Consider the following 9,725-nt stretch of genomic DNA (forward strand, 5'->3'; position numbering starts at 1 on the left):
CTCCAGGACCACGAAGATAAAGATGCAGGGCTCCAGGACCACGAAGATAAAGATGCATGGCTCCGGAACCACGGCCCTGCAGTGCTCTTTTAAATCCTCACCATTGTGTGGACTATGACGTTTATTTTAAATTTTCTATTTGACACAACCCAGAATCAAAGGAAGGGAGTTTCTGTGAAAGATAGTCTGTTTTCAGCTGGTCTGTAGGAATGTCTGTGGGGGTTGTCTTAGGTAATCCGTGTGTGAAGACCCAGCGCACTGTGATGGCACACTAGGGATGACATTGTTACCAAGGTGTCGGGGTGGGGGATGTCCTAAATTGTACTGAGAGTATAGAAACCTAGCTGAGCAGGAGCAAGGGAACGAGCAAGCATTCATTTCTCTCTGTTCCTGTTTGTAGGTGCCCTGTGAGTACTGGTTTCAAGCTCTTGACCTCTCATCTTCTTCCTAGGATGGACTGGATCCTGAAACTGTGGGCTAAAATAAGTCACTTTGTTGCTTTTCATTGGGCATGTTTTTTGGTTTTTTTTTTTTTTTATCTCAGTAATAAAAATAAAGCTAGAGCAGGAACTCTGGACTGACCAGAGTAAATACAAGCTTGCTAATATCCTCCTCACAGACCTCTTGTTTTCAGTTCCTCAGGGAATGCTGGGATTTTCTCTTTCAAATGTTTGTAACACTGAGCACAGGCAAGAGGCAGGAGCCCAACACTCTGTATCCATCTACAGATCCCAGAGCTGCAGTGATGTGTTAACTGTTCATGGCTCCCCCAGGGAGTCCTGTAGGTAGGGACAATAGGGAAATGTGGTCTGGCCATAGTATCCTAGGACTGACAAACCCTACAACTGCCAATTTGCTAGAATGTGTCACCCCGGCTCTGGAGTCCAGAAAACTGAGTGAGGATCATACTTCCTCCCAAGCAGTGGTTCTCAACCTTCCTAATGCAGCGACCCCTCAATACAGTTCCCCATGGTGTGGTGACTCCCAACCAAAAGATTATTTTCATTGCTACTTCATAACTGTAATTTTGCTAATGATATGAATTGTAGTGTAAATATCGGTGCTCTCTGATGGTCTTAGGCAACCCCTACATATGGGTCGTTTGACCCCCAAAGGGTTGCCACCCACAGACACGCTGCTCTAAAGGCTCTGGAAGACCTCCCTGGCTTCTAGTTCCTCGGCTGGAGAAGCAATTTTCCCATAGTGCTCACCTCCGTCTCTCCATCTCCAAATTTCCCGTTGTTATTAAGACATCATTCATATGGGAGTTAAGGTCTGCCCCATTTCCAGTATGACCACATTTTAATCAAATCCACTGTGACCCTATTAACAAATAAAGATACATTCTGAAGAACCAGGAATTAGGATTCCCAGGATGGGTTTGGAAACTCTGGCATTCTTCCCACAACAAGCCAAGCCCAGAGACAGCAGCTCACCCCCTGCCTCCAGCTCTGTATTGGCACAGCCACACAATGGGGGCCAGGGGTCCCCTTGGTAACTTAGGCCCTAGTAGGACATCTTTTACCCCAGCTGCTTGAACGTGCAATTTGGCTGTGCTTTAAACCAATCGTACACTCCCTGGGCTGTGGGAGAGGAAACAGAGCAATAACTAAACTTCAAAACCTATCCAGGGAGGCAGCAGGGGAGAAGCAAAGAAATAAATGGCCCAGCTGTCCTGTTATTCACTGAGCAGGGAACGCGGCGGTCCTCGCCGGCTTCCCAGTAACTTCAGCACAGGAAAGCGAACTAGACGAAAACAGGAGCCTGCTAAGACGCTGTTAGCTCCCTGTTACAATGCGCTGTGACATTCGCTTTAAAACATGTTGAAGTGGCTCACAAATTCCATTACAGCAATTACCGAACTTCCCTGCAGCTACTTTTCCCAGACAGGGAGACAGAAGGCCACTGAGTGGAGAACACGGGCTCCAGGCTGCAGGGCCCAGAACATCCTGCAGTCTGGGTCTGAGTGATGTGATTGTCACTGCCGCCAATATCAGAGAAAGCAGGAGAGTCACCATGTGACAGCAGATCATAGGCCACACATGGCAAGAAAGGCGCAGGAAAGAGAAGAAATGATTCAAAAGTAAAGCAGATGCTCGTTGAATTTGGAAGCTCTGCCTTGTTTCCATGTGGATTCATAACTTTGGGCCAAACGATCCAATGTGCCCCTATTCCTTCTTCCCTCCGAATTGTAAAATGATTGGTAGAGATCAGAACCTTTTGTATTTGGAAAGGAGAAACTCTGTAAAATAATGTGGTACACTTGTAAAGATAATGGAGGAGGGGGCATCTTGGGAGATGAATAGGGCAGTAAAGGGCTTGCCTTGAAAGTGGGAGGACTCGAGTTCTGTCCTACAAAACCCAGGTAAAATAATAAGCTAGGAACAGTGGCACCTGCTTGGAAGGCCAGCTTTAGGAGGCAGAGGCAGACATGTCCCTGGTGCTCACTGGTCATCCAGTGTAGCTCACCTGGAAAATGCCAGGCCAATAAACAATTTCTAGAAACAACATGTGGGGCACCAGAGGAATGACAGCCCAGGAGGTCCTCTTACCTCCACATACACCTGCACACGCAGGGACACACCTGCATAACACTGACATGTAGATACACACAAATACACACAGAGAGACCTTCAGTGAGCATTTATTCTTTGCGTAAGTATTTGAGGTAAATACTTGCCTCAAAATAGGTGAAAACCACAAGGTGGCATGGCAGCATAGTGAAATGGGCAGGGTCTTGGTGGCAGAGAGGCACAAGTAGGAACTATCTAGGAACCTAAGATCAAAAGGCTGCTCCTACCTGACAAAGGGCACTGGACTGAGCTGTGGGCACCAAGGAAACAGGAAGTAAGAAGAAACAAAGGTCCTGCAACATTCATCCGTACAGATAACTGACCAAGGGATGAGCGGAGTGATGGGCGCCCAGTACAAAGCAATATGGACGGATGATGTGGAATTGCATGCCCTCCCTTGGAACTGTTTAAGTCTCCTGGTATTTGTAGGATTCCTGCAAGAAGAGCAGCAGGTTGGAGCAATTCCTATAATTTCAGCAAGGTACTTGTCCTAGCTAGTGTTATCAGTGCTGTGATGAAACACCATGACCAAAGCAACTTGGGGAGGAAAGGGTTTATTTGGGTTCCGCTTCCATATCACTGTTCATTCCTGAAGGAAGTCAGGACAGGAACTCAAATATAGAAGGAACGTGGAGACAGGAGATTATGAAGATGCCATAAAGGGGTCTGCTTACTTGCTTGCTCAGACTGTTTTGTTACAGAATATAGGGGCCACTTGCCCAGGGGAATCACCACCCACACTAGGTTGGACTCCCCCGCCCCATCAACCCCTAATTAAGAAAACGCTCTACAGGCTTGCCTACAGCCTGATCTTATAAAAGCATTTTCTTCCTTTCTTTCTACCTCAAACTCCCAGAGATCTGTCTGCCTCTGCCTCCCAAGTGCTGGGATTAACAGTGTACAGGTGTGTGCGAACACCGCCCAGCCTGGAGGCATTTCTTGACTGAGGTTCCTCCTCTAAGACTTTAGCTTGTGTCAAGTTGATGGAAAACTATCCAGCACAAAAGAGCCCTTGTCAACTCGGTACACAAACACATCACTATAAAGCTACAACTGCTTCTTTCTTGTTCATCCCCAAGATCACACATCAATTAAATACATAACAATATAAAACATTTTACAAACTTAAAAGTCCCACAGTCTTACAAATTCCAACACTTTAAAAATTCAGTCAATTAAAAAAAATCCAAAGTCTCTTTTAAAATCTAAAGTCTCTTTAAATTGAATTCCTCTCCACTGTGGGCGCCAATAAAATAAAAAGTTAAGTTATACATTTTTCTTACTTCAAGAGGGGAGAACTGGGGCACGGTCACAGTCAGGCCAAAGGTAAAACCAAACTCCAGCAGTGTAAATCATTCAATAGCCAGTGTCTGGGACTCACCCACGAACTTCTGGGCTCCTCCGCAGGACCTGCCTGGGTCATTTCTCCAGCTTTACCCTCTGCAACACACAGCTTGTGTTCTAGACTCAGGCCAGGTCTACTCCATGGTTGCTGCTCTTCTTGGCAGTCATCCCATGGTACTGACATCTCCAAAACACTGGGATCTTTTGTTGCAAGTGGGCTGCATCTTCACCAATAGACTCTCATAGGTTCTCTTCATGGTGCCAGAGCTCAACCTTCTCCATGACTTCTTCAATCCTGGGACTTCTACTGCTGCTCCTATCTGCACCTTCTCTAGTGGCCTCTCCTGGTCTCTCACGGTGCCGGGGAACCAGAACTACAAATTCTTAACGCAAAATAACAAAGGCTTTGATAGAGTCGTTAAGTGACTCTCAAAACTTTTCTCTGAAACGCCATAAGTCAGGTCTCCATGCTCCCACAAAACAGCTCACCAAAGTTTGAACAGTCGATGGCTTTTGTATAGAGTTCAAAGTTCTAAAGTCCTTTCACTGTTCTCCCGAAAAACACATGGTCAGCTTTGCCCCAGCCATACCTCTCTTCTCATACCAATTTCTGTTCAAGGTAAAGTTGCCATTGTTGTGATAAAAAAAAAAAACCATGACCAAAAGCAATTTGGGGGGGGGGAAAGGGTTTATTTAGTTTAGGCTTCCAAAAAGGAAGAGATTTAGGAAACAATTTTTTTATGCATGAGTATGCCTCCTTGATACTTCTACAGAAGACCAAATAAGGATGGTAGCAACCCTCTGAGCAGAAGGGTAAACTAATCAGAAATTCTGGGCAGGACATTTTTATTCATGCACCATAGCAAACAGCAGAATTCTGAGACACAGGCAGATTGTCCACAGCAGGAGTGAAAGAACAGGGGTCAGAGACAGGACACCCGCACTAAAGGACAGGGGTCAGAGACAGGACACCAGCACTAAAGGACAGCGGTCAGAGACAGAACACCAGCACTAAATGTCAGACAGATCACTGTAGTAGGAGCTGCGGTTACCCTAAATAATTACACAGAAACTGTATTTTTTTAAACACTGCCTGGCCCATTAGTTCCAGACTCTTATTGGCTAATTCTCACATCTCGATTAACCCATTTTTAATAATCTGCGTATAGTCCCACGAGGTGGCTTACCAGGGAAGATCTTAATCTGCGTCTGTATCGGGTGGGAGAATCATGGCGATTGCCTGACTCGGCTTCTTTCTCCCAGCATTCTGTTCTGTCTACTCCGCCTATCTAAGCTGCTGTCCTATCAAAAGGGCCAAGGCAGTTTCTTTATTAACCAATGACATATGACCCTCTTCCATCAGATCACGCACTCACAGGAGCCGGCTGTGCGGGTACACACCTTTTACCCTTCAATTAGAGGCGGAGGCAGGCATCCCTCTGTGAGTTCCAGGCTGGTCTCCATACGTAGTTCTGGGTCGGCCAGTCCTGCCTACTCAGCGAGACTCTCTCAACAAAGAAACAATCAAACAAACAAACAAAACAACCCCAAACAACAAAACATACTCAAAAAATGGAAGAAAAACCTATTAGAAGAGGAAAACAGAAGAGATTAGAGTGAGAATTTGATTCCAAGAGAAACTAGAGGAGACGGTGGCTTGCATGGCTGCTGTGCTGCAGCTGTCGGGTGAGGTCAACACCAATGCTGCAGTCATCAGGTGGGGTGGAAGTTGACGCTGCAGCCGTCAGGTGAGGTGGAAGCCAAGGCTGCAGCCATAGCACAGCCTCCCAGCAAGCCCCCTTTCTCAAGGCACATTCGCAACAGCACATATCTCTGTTAGGGTTTCTAAAAGCTTCAAAAGCAAGTTGGGGAGCAAAGGGTTTGTTTGGCTTATCAGAGGACATTAAGATAGAAACTCAAATAGGGCAGGAATTTGGAGGTAGGAGCTGATGCAGAGGCCATGGGTGAGTGGCTTGCTCTCCATGGCTTGATCAGCTTGCTATCTTACAGAACTCAGGACCAATAGACCAGAGATGGCCCCATCCACAATGGGCTGGGCCCTCCCCCATTGACCACTGATTAAGAAAATGCCCTACAGCTGGATCTTATGGAGGCATTTTCTCAATTGAATTTCTCTCTTTTCAGAAGACTTTAGTTTGTGTCAAGTTGACATAAAAATTTCTAACACAGTATTTAATATTTTAAATTAAATTAATGTTATAATTAATTAAATTAATAAACTTAGTTTAATGTTTAAGCTGAGTTTAGTTGCAGCAAAATAAAGCTAGATGCCTTGTGCGACACTTGTGCTAGCAGACTGGAATTCAGTTGCGGCAAAAGCAAAGGGCTCTCCTTTTCCCTCTGCTTGTGTGTGTGTGTGCATGTGTGTGTGTGCGTGTGTGTGCAGTGTGTGTGTGAGTGTGTGTGTGTGAGTGTGTGTGTGCGTGCATGTGCGTGCGTGTGTGTGGATGCGTGTGTGTGCGTGTGTGCAGTGTGTGTGTGCGTGCGTGTGTGTGCAGTGTGTGTGTGTATGCGTGTGTGTGCGTGTGTGTGCAGTGTGTGTATGCGTGTGTGTGCGTGTGTGTGCAGTGTGTGTGCGTGTGTGTGCAGTGTGTGTGTATGCGTGTGTGCAGTGTGTGTGTATGCGTGTGTGCGCGTGTGCAGTGTGTGTGTGCGTGTGTGTGCAGTGTGTGTGCGTGTGTGTGCAGTGTGTGTGTACGTGTGTGTGCAGTGTGTGTATGCGTGTGTGTACGTGTGTGTGTGTGTGTGTGTGTGTGTGTGTGTGTGTGTGCTAGAGGACAACCTCATGCATCATCCTTAAGAAATCATCTACCTCCCGTGAGCAGGATCTCCCCTTTGCCTGGAGCTCACCAACCAGGCTGGACGGGCTGGCCAGCTAACAGCAGTGATCCCCCTGACTCTGTTTCCCCAGCCCTAGGATCATATACTGTCATACTCTGTGTTGTGTGGATTCGGGGGGTTGAACCTAGGTCCTCATCAACCACCTCTGACCAGCTCCTCTTCATCATCATCTCTCTATATTGATAGTCTTTATTTTTTGATGAAATGAAGGTACCCGTGCACACAGCAACAGAAGTTGCCGCTGGCAGACCATGTTGTGAAGCTGGGTACCAGAGCTCCACTGCCCTGAAGAAAATGGTATCGTTGAAGGATACGGCATATACGGCATGCCCATCCTATCCTGTGCGCTGTGTCTGACTGCCCAGCAGCTGACACCCCACCTTTCCCCAGCCTCTCCAGCAAGTTGGGCTCGTCCATCTTTCCCCTCCTAGCCATCTGTTCCTGCTGCTCAGGTAGCCTCCTGCTCTCCACCCTCCATGGCCTGTCTGAGGAGGCGGGTGTGCAGGCCTCTGATGAGGTGGGCCTCGGCCCCTCCATCACTCTCAGCCTCGAGCAGAGCACCAGCTGTCTGGCTTGATTTGCATTTCTCTCTCCCAAATAATGAAATTAGCCATGAGTTTCCTGAGGTGATGCAATACGCAAATTTGGGCTAGAGGTGTCAGTGTGTGATGGAGAGGGAAGGGAGGTCAGGGAAGCATCAAGACGGCCAATTTGCTGCTCTGACACAGAAAGGAAACGCGACAAAAGCCACCAGAGACACACCTTAGCTCAGAAGAAAGTCCGATGGGGTTTTCAAAAGGTGATTTTCTTCCCCTGTGGGAAATAGGCACAAACATTTTATGAACACACAGGAAAAGGTGTCCATTGAGGTCAAAGCCATTCTCAATCAGTCCCTTTCTTCAGACATGTCCTAGAATGCTGAAGTGTGCAGGCCGTGAGCTCTGACATCGCGCTAAATACTGGTGACCTGGCCTTTCCCTGACTGTACCTGGGACTCCTCGGGTTACAAATATAGCAATTTCTCTTTTCCAGGTTTGTTGGAAGGGCTTGGTTATCAGTTCTGTGAGGGGCTCTCAAATGGGCTCTCTCTGTTTCATGGTTTTTCAACTAATTCATTGCTTGTGAAGCCTGGGAAAAGCACAGGAGAATTGGCTTTATTCTGAGGCAAAAGTGCAGCGAGAATGTTGAAAGACACCGATAGTATCAGTCACTAAAAACTTCTTCCAGCGGCCCTCTATCTAAGCATTTAATTCTTTGCGTAGATGATGGCCGTTTTTCTCCACTTACTCAGAAAAAAAAATGTATTTCCTTTCTGTCATTCGATAGCTCCTTCATAATCTGTTCCCAGACCCCATTGAGCCTGCTCCGCTACTGTCTTTCCCTCACCACTTCACGGATGATTTTTAAGCTGCTTCTATATTAATGAGCAACCTACTGAGCATGTAGAACAATATAAGTATTCCAAATAAAATTACCTGGAGCTGTAGAGATGGTTTAGTTAGAAAAATGCTCGCTGTACATCCACGAGGACTGGAATGCAATCCCCAGGACCCATGCAAAAGCACAGTGTGGTGGCACAAGCCTGTCAACTCAGTGCTGGGAAGGAAGACGGGCAATCTCGGTGTTTTCTGCCCAGTCTAGCCCAAGCAGTGAGCTCCTGGTACAGTGAGCGAGGGGCTGCAGTCACTGAGGAGGATACCCAACACCAGTGGTTCTCAACCTGTAGGCTACAGACCCCACAGGGTCACATATCAGAAATTCTACATATCAGATATTTACATTATGATTCATAACAGTAGAAAAATTACAATTATGAAGTACCAATGAAATAATTTTATGGTTGGAGATCATCACAGCATGAGGAACTATGTTAAAGGGTTGAAGCATTACGAAGGTTGGGAACCACTGCTCAAACAGACCTCTGGCCTACAGTCACACAAACACACACACACACACACACACACACACACACACACACACTGCTTTATGGTGCTTACTTCATTCTGGGTGTGAGGGAAGGCAGACAACTGTCATAGTAAAGTAGCAAGTGATTAAACTTTGAAATACGGTCTAAGGCAAGACTAGCATTGAAAACAATAAAGGAGAACAAAAGTGTGAAGCGCGTGCAGGAAGAAGGGGGCATCGTTTGAAAGAAGACACTCTCAGGCGTGCTGGACAGAAGTGGAGGAGTGACGATACCTACAGACAGAGTGCTGTAGCACGATTATTAAAAACCCAGAGACAGATGTTGGGGATCAACTTGAAATTCAGAAAAGAAAAGCAGCCAGCCACTAGCTCTTACCTCTACCTCAGTCCAAAATGGCGATCCTGTCTTCAGGAATCTCAGAATGAGACTCTGTTTGAGAACTGTCTCCTCCCATCCTATATTCCTCTTTAGGGTTGGGATTAAAGGAATGCACCATACTACCCCGTTTCTATGGCAAACTAGTGTTGCTACTGGGATGAAAGCTGTGTGTCACCACTGCCTGGTCTGTAAGGCTGACCAGTGGAACTGTCTTACTCTCTGATCTTTAGTCAAGCTATATCTATTAAAACACAAATGAAATGCCACTACAGTGTGGTCCCGCTAAGGGAGGCAGTCCAAGCAGAAGCTGCAAGGCAGGATTAGGCCTGCTGTGCCCAGAGCAGCACGAGAGAGGGAAAATGGACTGGCAGAAGGAACCCAAGAGTCTTTGGGGACCAGATGTCAAGGGAGTCACCTATCAATGGGAGGACTTTGACTTTTCCTCAGGGGACATGGGGAAGCCATTGCAGAGCACTGATCAGAGATCGGGAACTTAGTTCATATTCTCAGAAGATCATTCTGCTCAGTACATTGAGAATGTCACTGGAAAGAGAGAAGGGCAGAAAGGGTGTGTAGTCAGGGCTTATTACAACGATCCAGGAACAGTGTCTGCCTCCCTCCCTCCCTCCCTCCCTCCCTCC

Source organism: Microtus ochrogaster, chromosome 6, assembly GCF_000317375.1.
Source record: "Microtus ochrogaster isolate Prairie Vole_2 chromosome 6, MicOch1.0, whole genome shotgun sequence".
Taxonomy (NCBI): domain Eukaryota; kingdom Metazoa; phylum Chordata; class Mammalia; order Rodentia; family Cricetidae; genus Microtus; species Microtus ochrogaster.